This window comes from Ciconia boyciana, chromosome 5 (assembly GCF_034638445.1).
Source record: "Ciconia boyciana chromosome 5, ASM3463844v1, whole genome shotgun sequence".
NCBI lineage: Eukaryota > Metazoa > Chordata > Aves > Ciconiiformes > Ciconiidae > Ciconia > Ciconia boyciana.
In genome coordinates this window covers 3,635,355-3,647,424 of record NC_132938.1, presented here as the reverse complement: position 1 = coordinate 3,647,424, position 12,070 = coordinate 3,635,355, and the positions used below count along the sequence as shown (strand labels likewise).

At 58.5% G+C, this 12,070-nt stretch overlaps 1 protein-coding gene across 4 annotated transcripts in view; it reads left to right on the top strand.

The window, feature by feature from the left end:
- Positions 1 to 5,649: 5,649 nt before the first annotated feature.
- Positions 5,650 to 12,070, top strand: part of RNF24 (ring finger protein 24) — a 32,278-nt gene continuing 25,857 nt past the window's right edge. Inside the window, exon 1 of one of the 4 annotated variants that reach the window (XM_072862343.1) lies at positions 5,650 to 5,775. The gene's annotated coding sequence lies outside the window, so the exon portion shown is untranslated. Of the gene's footprint in view, positions 5,776 to 10,436; positions 11,199 to 12,070 lie in introns of those variants that run through there. The other 3 variants (XM_072862344.1, XM_072862347.1, XM_072862346.1) reach the window with 3 other exon arrangements.

Below are 12,070 nucleotides of genomic sequence, written 5' to 3'. Positions count from 1 at the left end.
ATTCCCAGCATGGATGTGAGCGGTGATTACCCAAATTCCCCTTTCCTATTTGGACTGGCAGGGTCCTGCGCCGCAGCTGAGCCCCACGGCACGTCGACGGAGAGGAAGAGCTGCGGGGTTCAGGTTGCCACCCAGGAGCAATACCTGCTCCGCTCGTTAAGCTGGACATAATGCTCAGAGTGAGATCGCCCTGGGTGGGTGCAAGGACCGAGGAGATGGGTCACGAGGAGGTAGGTCACCCTTGGGCAAGCCCTGCAAAAACAGCGTTGTTCCTTGACTCACGAAGTCATTCGTGAGTCAAAGCTCCCAGGTAATCATGCCCTGCTACAAGGAAGAGGAAGAGTCTGCTCTGCTCCACCCCGCTCCACATCAGTCTGGCAAGGGGGAAAATCAAAGTTCTTCTGACGCTGTGAAAGGGGTGGAGAAGAGGTCTGAGAAAGCAATCCTGCACCCCAAGCGTGGAGCAACGCCTGTGCTACCGGCTGAACAAAGCCGCCGCAGCAGGGATGGAGGGAGGGACGTTCCCCGCATCCTGCTTTGGAGGAAGAGGTGGGATGGGCACTCTCTGCACTCGTCTGATGTTCACCAACAAGTGTCCCTTGTTGGCCATGCTCCCTCTCAGATCAGCCAGCAAGGCCATCCCATAGACCTCGAGTGAAAGGAGGGAGAAGGGCAGGCAAGGAATGGGGAGACCAAACAGTCATGGTGGATGAAGAAGGAAAAAAGGGGCAGTGAGGGGGATTGTTTCCAGCAAAGGAGCTGGAGGAGGACGCTTGGACTGTGAAGGTGTCCAGGACCTGACGGCAATATGCCACGGGTGCTGGGACCAGAGAAGGGGATGGTCTGCAGGAGCCCATCTCCTCCGCTGCCCACCAGGTCTCCCATCCACAACATCTGTACGATCGGCTTGGCCAGGCTGGTGACGTTGAAGGTCCCCTTGACCAGCAGAGACAAGATATGGGGATAGATGGTCCAGGTAGGCTGTTTTTATGTCCTCTCTATCACTGACACATGCTAAGATGACCAAAGCCCACTTCTGCTGGCAGAGTTGAGCCCACACCACATCTTCTGCCACCAGCAGATGGGCTGAGGGCTGAGATTTCAGCAGCGTAGACCTCACCCAGTAACATGCTTCAGGAAAAAGCCTGAGGGAAACAACCAGAATGTGAATCTCAGTGATGAGAAGGGAACATCAAACAGAAACCCTCCTGTGAGACCCACTAACACCTTCTTCTGCCTCATTTCATTGGGGCTTCAGCCAAGGATCAGCCCTTGACGAGCCCTGTGAAATCCCTGCTGCGGCCGGGGAGGGCTCTGGGGGCCAAGTCACCAGGCAGCGATAACACTATCGACCTACACCTCCCACCATCTCCTCCGCGCCGACAATCAGAGGGTGTCTCTCCCCACAGCCACCTCATTAGTTTTCACCCCAAAAGGGAAAATTACACCCAAGCCCTGCTGAGGTTGGTGTTCTCCTGTCTGCCAGATAAATTCTGGGTTTTCTGCTCAAATGAGGTCCCTTGGGCAGCGACAAGTTGGGTATCAGCATTTGCTTTCAGAGGGCTTGAGAGCACCAAAAGTGCAGGTACCTCACTGGGTTCACCCAGCTCATTTCTCTATTGGGATCACACTGGGTCCACCAGGCCCCTGGAGCAGACCATGGCTTTCCTTGGGCTGCATGGGTGGATTTAAGTCTAACTCACAATGGGGAACCCAAAACTCTACCACCACCTGCAAGCAAGGCTGAAATGCCACCGGAAAAGAGCTTGTCCCTGTCCCACAGCCCAGTCATGATCCACCCAAGACAACCTCAGAGGACCAGGAGATCCTGGCAGGCTGCAGGAGCTGGTGAGTCAGGGAGGCTCCCCAGCTGCTGCCACCACTCCAGCCTCTGCCCGCTTCACAGGGACACACAGGTCCCATCCCTGGGCTTGTCACCTCATTTGTCTTGGGATGACAACAGATCTGCCGTGGTCCAGCACCACCTGAACTCAGGAGCAGGCTAGGAGGAGAGCTTTGCAGCCGGCTTGGTTCATGTGCCATGAGAAGAGCTTCCCAAAGACAAGCTGCTCAACCCCCTCTGCTTCCTCCCCAAAATCAGGATAAAGACTTTGGGGTATCTCTACAGGCTGGGTCAGTGCAGAGGAGCATCACGTGCATCATAAGAGGAGCAGGAGATCCCTTGCCCAGGAGAAGGCAGCCTCTGCTCCATCTGCTTTGTGCATTTTGCCAGCGAGGGCTATGCCTGTGCAGTGCAGAAGCAGCTTTGCAATGGGTGGAGGTCCACCAGCTGGCCTGCGAGCCCTCCTTCAGCTAAGGAGAGGTGATTATCACAAAGCAAAAACATCCCAGAGAGGAATGAGAGGAGAGAGGAGGCATCTTCCACCTTCCCAACGAGACAGGCCCACCCTCCCTTATCACCCCATCTCTCTGCCTTAAGGTCCGGGCATGCAGCCGTGCTGGATCTCAGCTACCTTCGCTCATTGAGTAGGAAAAACTGGATCTTCTCATACATAACGTGGGGTGTTATTAGCAGGAGCGCACGGAGCAGGGAGAAAGTGAGCGGCGTGGTTTCCTCCGCAGTCGGGGTGGTGAATCAGAGCTCGGAGACGCGTCCCCGCTCCCCCAGATGAGCCGGTTTTGTGTGCCGCCGTCCCGCAAGCCTCACACCGCCAGCCTGCGGGCAGGACACTGCTCATCCGATCCTTCCCCGTCCACCAAGGGGACTTTCTCGGACACGTCCCCACAGAGGCAGCAGCGCTTCCCAAAGGGGAAACTGAGGCAGGGAGGGCGGTGCATCACAGGGAGCCGTTTGCTATAACCAGCAGCAGAGCCTGGGCATAGTGCAGTGTCCGGGAGCCCTGTGCCAGCACTGGAGGTCCCAACGGCCACCCCACCGTCCTGGCCACCCTTCCTTGCAGGCAGCTGATGTCCAGACGCAGAAGGTCCCTGCCTGCGGGGCCAGTTTGGGTTTTTTTCCTCTCTTCCAGGGAATTTCTCCCTCTGGTGAAATGTCACAGCCTGGTTTCCACCTGCATCCCGAACTTCATCATGCCTGTGTTTGTCACCTCCTCGGGGTGGATGTCATCTCCCCCCAGGTCCCAGCAGCTCGGGAAAGCTGGAGGAGGTGGTATGTAAGGAGCCATGCCAGTCCTCAGCTCCCTCTGGTCCCTGACGGGCAGACAGACCGAGATGAAGTCCTACTCTCCCGTATGCAGCCCCCTCCCCAGTGCAGCCCCCAACCCCTCAGCCATCAATCCCTGCAGACCTCCCAGAAGAGCAGCCTGCGGGAACACCCTGCCCCTTGGACTGGGGTGACAGCGAGCGGGACCGTGCCACGGGGCTGGGCCAGATCCGTGGAAAGCCCGTGCTCACGCACCATCCAGCTGGCAGCATCCTCCGCCCGAACCCCGCTGGCAAATTTGGGCTGGACCATTTTTCCCTCTCCAGCCCTTCCCGCGAAGCCCGGCGAGGCATTGGAGCCAGCAGACCTCACTGCAGCTCTGCGCTGACTCCACGGACCAGCTCAAGAATAACGATTTATTAATAAGGGCCAAACTCTCTCTTCCTTGAATACAGATAACAGAGGAGGCGGCGTGATCAGATGCAGCACATCGCTCGCCTTCATGCATTATCACAGCCTGCTGTGTCCTAACACCCTAGCCATCGCTCGGGCTACGAAAGGGAGAGGTTTCCATCCATTTATGTGCCCTACAAGATGAGTTTCCTTCCAGGATGTGCCAAGGACGAAGGCTGTGTGTGCAGCCAGCGGCGCTCCTCTCCGCCAGCCCTGGCTCCGGGCTTCACCCCGGGGTGCCGGGGGCTGGCCAGCGTGGGAGGAACAGCAGAACCTGATCTCCGAGTGCATTTGCTTCCCAAATTCATCCTGTCAGCTGCTGGCGGTAGGTCCCCGCGGGGCCCTGGCTCCGCAGTCTCTTTGTCGACACCAGGAGTCCCAGCTAAAGGCAGCTCCAGCGTGTTCAGGCAAATCCCTCCCATGCAAAGTGGGGATTCCCACAGTGGGAATAGGGCTTCACTCAGTGAAAACATCCAGCAAACCAGCTCCCCGTCTCATCATTCAGGCATCCTGAGGTCAGGGCCAGCATCGTCTTCAAAGATGCTGCAGGTCCTCCCACGACACCTCGTTAGGGCATCCGGCACTCACGCCGCTGCCTTCCTCCGCTGGCGAGGGAGACAAGGTCATAACTGGGATTAGTTTATGCTCTCACAGTGCCTGGGGATCCTCGCGTCTCAGTCCTCTGCAGAGCCTGGAGAGAGGCGAGGCAGGAAAGCAGCGTCGGTCCCCACTGCAGGAGGAGTTTCCCACCGTCACGTCACCGGCAAAGGCCATCCGATTTCACCGGGATGCAGCTGCTGCCACGGTGCAGCCCGCTGTGTGGGGCCGAGGGATGGAAACACCACAGATGAAGCCTATTCATGGGCTTCTCATTACAGGCTCGCAGCTAATTTTAGCCCTGCCTCCTCTCCCTGGCTTGCCCACCGCTGGATCTGGCCTTGCTGGGCTTCACCCTCCCGGCTGGGAAAGGAGAAGGAAGATAAGACTTTCCTTGCACATTAATAACATCCTCCAGATGAGCTCCAGCGCCTCAGACCTTGCGAGGAGCTCTGATAAGGCTGAGATGAGTCACTGATGTACCAGAGATCCTGAGCTCAGTAAATCTCCGTGGCTCGTGACGCACGTGCAGACGGGCAGCGCGCACGCGGCCACCGTGCCAGACGTTACTCGGTCCCTGCTGCGCTGGGGTGCAGAGCCCCCGCTGCGTAGGTGCAAGGTGGTCTCTCTCCTCCTGCCTGCCCAGTTTGTCTTCGAAGGGTGGGAAGAGAAAACGCGTTGTCCTCCGGACAACGAGAGCTCATCCTGATGAGGTGATGCCAGCCAGCTGACATCCCGGTGCCAGGGGGTGATGTCATGTCTCTTGCAAGTGATGTCGAGTCCCTCGGAATGGGGACAGGGACGGATCCTTCTCCCCCAGTGCAGCCGGCTGGGTGTGGATGCTGGCAGAGGCAACCAGAGCCGGACGGTGCCCGCTCGCACGTCCCCCCCAGTGCCACCTCCTGTCCCCTCTGCGCCACCCCTCTTAGCGCCACTGCCACCCCATCATCTTCCTTGCCACCACCATCACCTCCTCCCCACAGCCCTGCCCTGTCCCCACTGCCATCCCCACTGCCCACCTCATGTCTCCAACGTCACCTCATGTCCCCACAGCCCCTGTCCCCACAGCCCTTGTCCCCAGTGTCACCTCACGTCCCCACTACATCATCCCCCTGGCCTCAGTGCCACCTTGTCCCCAGTGTCACCTCATGTCCCCACATCACCCCCGTACCCACAGCCACCTCACGTCCCCACTACATCATCCCCTCCCCAGTGCCACCTTGTCCCCAGTGTCACCTCATGTCCCCACACCACCTCCCTGTCCCCACAGCCACCTCACGTCCCCACTACACCTCCCCGCCACCTCCCCGGTGCCCCCCGGCCCCGTGTCACCCCCTCTCCCCACCCCACCCCACCCAGTCCCAGCGCCACCCGCAATGGCGCCCCACCCCCACCCCGGCCCCTCCACCCCGCCCTGACGTCACTCCGCCGCTCCGCCCCGGGGCGCGGCATCGCGCAGGCGCAGTACGGGCGGCGAAGCGGCGCGGCGGTGCCCGGCGCCGGGCGGGGGCGGGGCGGGGCGGGGCGGGGCCGCCTCCATCCGGGTCCCTCCCCGCCGCCGGGCAGTGCGGGCGGCGCGAGCCTCGGCGGGACAGCGGCGGGTGAGTGCGGGGCGGCCGCGGGGCGGCGGGGGCCCCCTGGGGGGCCGGAGGACCGGGCAGCCCCTGCCCGTGCAGCGCTCTGTGGGGCAGGGCCCCCCCTCCGGCCCCGCCGTGGGGCAGGGCCCCCTCCCTGTGCGTCGTTCTGTGGGGCAGGGCCCTTCCTCCAGCACCCCCGTGGGGCAGGACCCCCTCCCTGTGCACCGCTCTGCGGAGCAGGGTCCGTCCTCCAGCCCCCCTGTGGGGCGGGACCCCCTCCCTGTGCCTTGTTCTATGGGGCAGGGCCCCTCCTTCAGCACCCCTGTGGGGCAGGGCCCTTCCTTGTGCGCTGCTCTGTGGGGCAGGGGCTCCCCTCCCTGCGCACTGCTCCCCTTCTTCACCAACCCTGTGGGGCAGGGCCCTTCTCCCTGTGCACCGCTCTGTGGGGCAGGGGCCCTCCCCTGGCACCCCTGTGGGGCAGGGCCGCTCCTTGTGCACTGCTCTATGGGGCAGGACCCCTCCTCCGGCGTCCCTGTGGGGCAGGGGCACCCCCTCCTCAGCAGCCCCCGTGGGGGGCAGGTTGCCCTCCTTCTCAGCTCCATAGGCCCCTATGGGGCAGGGATCTCCAAAGGGAAACGGGGCTGCCCCTGACTGTGCCGTGCAGGGCAGGACCTGTCCCTGCTGCCCCCCACATAGACCCCTACAGGGCAGGCTCTCCTCAGGGTGACCGGGGTGTGCCTTTGGGGTGGCTTGTAGCCCCGTGGGGCTGCCACTGGGGACCCATAAGGTCTCCACTTGGAGGGCAGAGGGGACAGCCTGGAGGAGGGGACAGCAGAGGCTGGACCGTGATCTGGGACCTCGTCGTCCAGGAGTGACAGAGGAGGGGGCTGGGGCAGTGCAGAGGGACAGGGAACGTGTCCCCACCCAGCGCCCATCGCACCCGGACCTCTTTTACGAGGGGGAGCTCCTGGGGGTCCCACCCCACGCTCCACTCGGGGTCCCTGGGTCACCCCATTCACGGTAGCCACCAGTTTGGATGCAGGCATGTCCTTGCTTTCCTGGGGCCGAGACAGGACGCTGCGGGTTTCTTTGGCTTAAAAAAAACCACCCAGAAATGGGCAAAGCTGCTTTTTGGAGTTGAACGGGGCAGCTGTTCCTGCCGTACAGGCACGTACGGAGCCCTCCCAGCATCCGCTGCTTCGCCCGCTTTGGCAGGGGATGCGCGCGGGTCCCACAGGACTGAAAACTGATGGGTAAAAATGCACCTCCTGGAGTGTTTGGGTTGGTTTTTTTTTTGTTTAGTTTAGCCTGTCTTTGTTTTAGCCCGGGTGTGCGGAGAGGAGCGTCTCGGAGGGTCCCCCCACCCCACACACCTACGAGCAGTGCCGGATCCTTCGGATGTGCCAGCGTGTGTGTCTGGGGGTTATTTCCCCCCTCCCTTGCGCACCTTTGGCAGGAGGTTTGGATGACATCTTGCTCTGGCACGCTCCTCTCCTTTGATCTCGAGTTTCCTGCCATGTATAACGTGTTCAGCAACACGCGAACCCGGCTCCGCGGCTGCTGGGGAGGGCGATGTGGGTGCCTCCTCACCCCGGTTTTCCCCGTCCGACTCCTGCCGACAGCTCCTGGCTTTCCTTTGTCTCGACTGCCGCCAGGACGGGCTCTCGCAGCCCGAGGATGCTCTGAACGGAGCAAAGACAAGCACAAACCCCCCCCGTGCCTTTGTTTCCAGACGTTTGCAGGCTCAGCTGACTTTATGTGGCATTTCGTGTGCCCAGGCAGATAAACCGACTACTCACTTCTCTTTTTTCTTTTTTTTTTTTTTTTTAATTTTTCTGGGTTATTTTGGGTGATGTAGTTTGCAGGGAACATATCCCAGCTGCAGGCTGTGCCGGAGGGATGCGGCAGCTTCCTAGAAACAGGGTGAATTAGCCAGAAATGTAACTGGAGCATCTCATGGTTGTCCTCTCACGTCCTCCTTGGGTGAGCAGGGCCGTAAGCTCTCAGCACCGCACACTAAAATCCGGGTTCACCAGCCCTTCTCCTTGTTCATAGGAGGGAAGTTCGACCCTGGTTTGCACGACTCACTGCCGACAGCGGCTTTGGGGCCAGCGAGGATGGAGGAAGGGGAACGAAACCCAGGTCCAGGCTCAGACCTGACTGCCCTGACGGCTGAAACAAGCCTTTCTTTATGCTTGACTTGCGAGGAAGCAAAATACAAGTTTTAATATTATTTTTTAGATTCCCATTATTGTTTCAGTTCCCATGGGTGTTTGGTTTGATAGCGAGACCATAGCCTGAATTCATATTAACGCTTCTTTTATATGACAGGTGTAAACAGAGCTGCCTTGAGCTTGTCATACAGCCCCTGAGTAAATCAGTTTATTTGCTCTATTACTTTATTCATACAGGTTAGATGCTCCAGCTGATGCATCTAGAGTGCTGTGCCATCTGGAGCAAAAATTAAATACAAATTTGGCCCTGAGCCCAGAAAAATAACAAGCCTTTGCCTCCAATAACTGGCAGTGGAAGACTATAGCCCCTGACAGAAGAAATGCTTGGGGGCAACGTGGAAGGAACCCAAAATGCACTAATTGAGGTATTTAAAAAAGAAAAAAAAAAAAAAAAAGAAATCCTTCCAGCCCTGCCCTGCATGCCAAAAGCAGCCAGGAGGGATGGTGTGATCCAGTTACCTAGTTGTGGGGCTGATGCCCACAGGTGAAGGTCCTGGTCCTGAGTGGGTGATGGAGCTGCTGGAGGTGAGGGTGGTGATGACCTACGAGATCTCCTGGTCTTGCTGTTGAAGGGAATCCCCTCCACAACCTCCCAAAGCTCCACCTGACCACCCACTCAGCTTAAGTTTTCTTTTTTTGTCCCTACTCGGCCTGGTAAAAGTTTATGCCAAGGCTTGCCCACTGGCTAGGACCTTCCTTCTCATCTCCAGCTGGGTTTGGACACTCGAGGTCTGCTTCTTGGGTCACTGGTGGTGGTGTTTAGTCCGAGGCTGTCTCAGATCTGGGGGGACAAGCCATGGAGGTGGGTAAGCCCTGATGGCACCTCTTGCTTGTACAGCCTGGGCTCTCGTCCACTTGCCTCCAAGCTCAACTGGAGATACCTGTTGTGATGGACCAGCTGTAAAGGACACCTTGGTCAATGTGCTCTGGATGGTGTGGGATGTACTCAGCTTTCAAATAAGCAAGGGCACATGTGCAAATGGGAAATGAGATGATGACCGCTGGTTGCTACCACCATTCTTGGCTGGAGGGTGGTCCTGGCCGTGCTCTGGGGAGGAGAAGGTTGAGGGTTACGTGGCGAGGATGCAGCAGAGCTGCTCGTGGGTTGTCTCCAGACTGCGAGACTGAAGCGAGCCTGGAGGTTTTACCCAAGAAGGACTGATTTCCAGGTGATCTCCCAGAGGCCTAAATGATGTGTGGGATGATACGAGGACACCCAGCTTTTGCTAGGAGGGCTTTCATGCTCACGGACCACCTCTCCACGTGTTCCCTCTTGGGTCATCCCTCCCAACGGCCCAGCCATTGCCTCCACGTCGGCCATATGGCAGAAGATGTGTTGCAAGTGATTAGCTCGTAGCCATAAAACACCACCTGGATGTTGAAGAGGTGGAGGGAGGCACGGCTGGGCACGCTCATCTCCTCCTGTTCCCACCACCGCAACCTGAAACGCTTCTGCGATGGGGTGGCAGGGCTTGGCACGGCTGAGACAAGGTCCTCTCCCACTGGCTCAGACTCTTGCTGTCTCACCTGGGTACGCAGTAAACCCAGGCAACCCCATCCCTTGGGCCAGTGTGAGAGGTGCAGATGCTTCTGGTGGTCTTCAACCACCTTGGAACCATCAGTGTCAAAGCCTGGAGGGTGTTCCTTGGGGTTTGAAGCTTCCCCTGGTCTTCAGACGTCTCGGTCTTGGCTGTGGTTGGTGTTGCTGAGCTGGGTTTCTGTTTATTTTTGTTTCCTGCGATCATTCATCGTAAAGCTGAGTGGTGTTGACATAAGATAACGTCTACCTTGCGCAGACTTCCCTCCCCTGTCCCTTCGTAGCGATGTTGCCCTGAAGCCGCTCAGACTTTGTGTTGGGAGCAGCCGCCCTGCCCGCGTCCCCACCCTGACTCACTGACAGCGCTTTAAAGTGACATCAGCGATGATGCGAAGCGGGGCTTATCTGCAAGAGAGCTCAGCCGTTGCCTGACCCCGGCGGTGCCTCTTGCTTGGTTGAGAAATGCAGGCAATCCCATCGAAAACGCGTTTGAGGAGAGGATGCAAACCCCCGCGGTTTCACCGTAGCGATGGGCAGAGGTAATTTGCTCCCTGACCCGAGGAACGGGAAAACCTCGGCATCTTCTCCGCGGGGCACAGTGGGTTGGAGCGGCACCTGGTTCCCCCCATCCTGGGATGCAGCGGTACCCGAGTGCTCACTGGGGATGGAGCTGCATCGTTTTCAGATGCTTTTCTCTCCCTGGCGCGATGACAGGAGCCATCCGTGTCTTTTTTCTACCTGTATGGCACTTTTAATTTCCATCAAAGAAAAAAAGAAACCTAAACAGTTCCAACCACGTGCCGAGGGCTCCTGTGTCCTGTTACTGAGCTGATTACAGTGCCAGGGGGATGTCGATGGGAGGAAAGAGCAGCCATCCAAAGCACCTCAAAAGGATGCCAGCAATAGCATCGGCGGTGAGGACGGAGCGGCCATGAAGCCTCCGAGGTGGGGATGAGCAGTGGCAGGAGAGAAGACCCATTTGGGGAGGATGGACAACCTCGCTGCTCCGAGAGAAGGAAAAAGCCTCAACGTTGATGCATGGAAGGGCGGCAGGAGCCGGGTGTCAGAGCGCACGGACCAAATTAGCTGCGAGCAGCTGCCTTGGCGTAGCCAAAGGCTGCGAGGTCTCGGGTTGCTCTGACGCCGGAGCTAAAACTGGATCGGCCTTCGGAAAAAACGGGCGAGACGCCGAGAAGCAGGAGGAGGAGCGAGGGCCGGGCTGCGGGAAGCCCGGGCAGGGAAGTCCTTCGGCCGCTTGCTTTTTCTGCTCCAGCTCCGGGGCTGCGAATGTGAGAAGCAAGCAGGAATAACTTCTCCCGGTTTATTTTTTTATCCCCGTGGAGGATTAGCCTGGCTGCTAATACAGCTTTTAACTCGCAAAGCGCCTTAGAGGGAGCGACGCCAGGAGTGTGTTTGCAAGAGGGAAACTGAAAGTGCTGAGTGGGAGAGGGGCTGCCCCCCTGATTTCAGCCGTCGGGCGGCTCGGGCTGTTATCGCTCTCCCTGTCTGCAAATAGCAGGGCGTTTCCTGACTTCTTGGCTTGGAGGAGTATTTAGGGGAAAATATAAGAGCTCCGGGGCCGTGCAGTTTCCCGTCCTGGGAACCCACAGGCGCGGAGGCAGGAGGTTTCGGCTCTTCAGTCGGACTGCGTGAAGCCAGGAGGAGTAGCCTGGCAGGTAAGACGATGGGTGAAGCCACATTACCCATCAAAATCGGGAGGGAGGGAGCACAGTCTCCCATGTGACAGCTTCCAACTAAAATAAATTCATCTGAGCGTCGTGCCTCCGCCCCGGCCAGGCTCTTCGTGCTTGCAGCCTGCATGAAATTAAATTGCCAGCGTACCGTAAGGATTGAATTAAACTCTCCGTGCAGAGCTTTGTCGCGAGCAGGCAAATATTTTTGTGGTGCTTTAAAGGCTCTCGCTTGTCTATTGTTCTGTATAAAAACCCGTCGCCAGGCTGGGCTTCCCCCACAGCGATTTCCTGGCTCGTTGCTTATTAACGCAGCTGTGGGGTTGGTTTTTTCTTTTGCTTTTTAGCTGAGAAGTGCTGGATTAAGACTCAGCATCTCGCTCTCTTGGCATCTGAAATAAAAGATGAGGCTTTTGGAGACTCTGTGACGGTGGTGGCCATCTAAAGCGGGGCTGGATTGCGCAGCATTGGGTGTTTTTGTGGCTGAATAAATAGTGATAATCTCGCCCGAGAGCTGGCTGGAGCCCGTCCGCTGGCACTTGCGCAGGTCGACTGTCTGTCAGCTGAGCCCTCCGCCCCCGCCTTGCTTTGCATCCACACCAAAAAACCCCCACGTTGCACTGAGCATTGTTCGGGGGCGGCGCTTTGGGTGTAAAACCAGGAAAAATGGATCGTTTCCTCGTCTGCGGCTTTGCCTGGGAGATGCTGAGTTATCGTGTGCTCCAGACCGCCCTCAGGGCTTTCCGCTTGCATCTTCCCCCCCTCGCATCTCCTGCAGCATCTTCCCCCCCTCGCATCTCCTGCAGCATCTTCCCCCCCTCGCATCTGCGGTTGATGCAGCAGGAGGAACGGGTCAG